Source organism: Apteryx rowi, unplaced genomic scaffold, assembly GCF_003343035.1.
Source record: "Apteryx rowi isolate R43461 unplaced genomic scaffold, aptRow1 scaffold_279, whole genome shotgun sequence".
NCBI lineage: Eukaryota > Metazoa > Chordata > Aves > Apterygiformes > Apterygidae > Apteryx > Apteryx rowi.
The window spans coordinates 1114806-1116992 of NW_020449185.1; positions in this window are offsets into that span (position 1 = coordinate 1114806).

The following is a 2187-nucleotide window of genomic DNA, read 5'->3' on the forward strand; positions in this document are numbered from 1 at the left end:
CAGAGAAGGAGACTCCACCACCTCTCGGGGCAACCTGTTCCAGTGCTCTGTCACCCTCACAGTGAAAAAGTTTTTCCTCATGTTAAGATGGAAGTGTCTGTGTTTCAGTTTGTGCCCATTGCCTCGCGTCCTGTCGCTCGGCACCACTGAAAAGAGTCTGGCCCCATCCTCTCGACACCCTCCCTTCACCATGTGTGTGTTGTGGCATGCTTCTCTGTGGTGCAGCTGCGGCAACCATCAGCGAGTCTTCCACCAACGTCGGGCCTTAGCTTGGGAAGGATCAGGTGCTCAGAAACCCCAGACATGGATTTAAAGTCATCAATTGTATGCACAGAAGATCCGGAACTACGCTCTTCCCCCAGTCATGTCCCCTAATAAATCCTGGGTCAAATCCCATGGCCAGAGATGAGCAGGTCTGACTCAGGCCCTTGCCCTAAAACATTGGTAAAAATCATGCTTGTGTAAGGCCAGCACAGTTCTTCCTCTCTTCCTACTGATGACTAATATTTCTAACCCTAGGCATTTACCCATAATGAGTCAAGCCTTCAGAATCATGATGCTGGCTTGAAAATAATACACAGTGGGAGCTATTTGTGTCCAAGCCTTTAAGGTACTCTTGGGGCTTGTTTCCTCTGGAATCGGCAGGCTGGGAACATGCTGTTCTGTGAAATGAAAGGCAGGCTGAGAGTTTGGGCTGCGGGGGATGGGGCTTTCCAATGAACACCAAATGTCAAAAGACTGTCAGTAAAATCTGAGGAGGTAGCAAGGCTGAGAAGTGATTTAGGATCTCTATGAGTTGTCCAGAACTTGCTGAGTGGGGAGCCTGGCTAGTTGCACGAGACATCTCATGCATTCAATGCTCACGCATTAAAATACTAGATCTTTTCCACTCTGCCCTTGGCCAATAACTTCTCTTGGCCTTTAATGTGTAACTTGTTGTACTTTTCACCATGGGAGTGGCTGCATTTCAGTGGTGAGCATCAGACCAGCCTGCAGGGTGCTGTGGCTCCCAGCAAGCTGCAAGGGAAGCTGTATTGTTTCATAATAAAACCCAGGGCTCAAGTGCTGGCTGGAGCTCCAGCGTTCCCCTGTGTCGTTTGTACTGACCAAGATCATCTCTTCCACCAAAATATTCAGTCAATCCCAATAAATGATGATGTTCAGGAGCTTGGAGACTGAATCAGACAGCTGAGATGAAGAAACAGCTTCAAGATGGCTGGGGCAAACAGGCGTCCCACAGTCCGTTGCAAATTCATTGCAAATACCATTGCTGACAAAGCCAGAATCCAGCTTCTTGCCAAAATCTTAAGTAAGAGGCATTTTTATAGATGGGTGTTGGAAAAAATTTGTGGACATTCTGTTGTTGGCCAACCCTGACCTTTTTTATAAAAGTATTCCAACAAGCATGCTGCCATCTAAACAGTAAAGCAGCACTTGTGTTGGCCTGTTGGGAACAAGACTCTTGGCTTTCATACTGTCAGCCTGGACAAGGTTTCAACCCTGATGAGGATCAACACACAGAGAGAAGCTTTATTGAAGCATAACACTCTCTGGGTATGTTTCTTTTCCTGACTAAAGGGACCAGACATCTTAGTTACAGGCTATGGGCATGGTCTGAGGTCTGCTGCAGCTGAACCGATTTTGGACCAAGCCCTAAAAAATAAAGACCTAGAGAGTGGGGGAAAGAGAGTTGTGTCACAGATAATAACCCTTTGCTCAGTGTGAGTGTTGGAACACAGTTAGGAARGAGGGCTTCATTCTGCTTAGGTGCTGCTGAGAGGAGTCAATACCTGACAGCTAACTTTCTTCTGGACAATTACAATCATTTGTCATGACTGACAGCAGTCCAGCTTACTTTGTATCAGTGCTTTACAAAGTTGTCCTTATCTTACCTCCATCACTGCAGCATCTCAGGACACAGTCTTCCACAACCTCTTGGTATGCTTATGAAGTGTCAGCCCTAGGCTAGACGCAGGGAACTGAAGCATGGCACAGATAAATTGACTTGCCTACAGTCAGGCAGAGGGATGGCAGGAGCTGAATGCTGGTCTCCAGAGACCTCACTGAGTGCCTTCTCAAGTCTAAAGAAGAAGAATTGTAATTCTGACTCCCTGATTATAATGTGGCTATTGCATGCTCATATGCAACCCCTGGCATAGCCTGCCATTTAGGAGAGGAAGGTGGGTG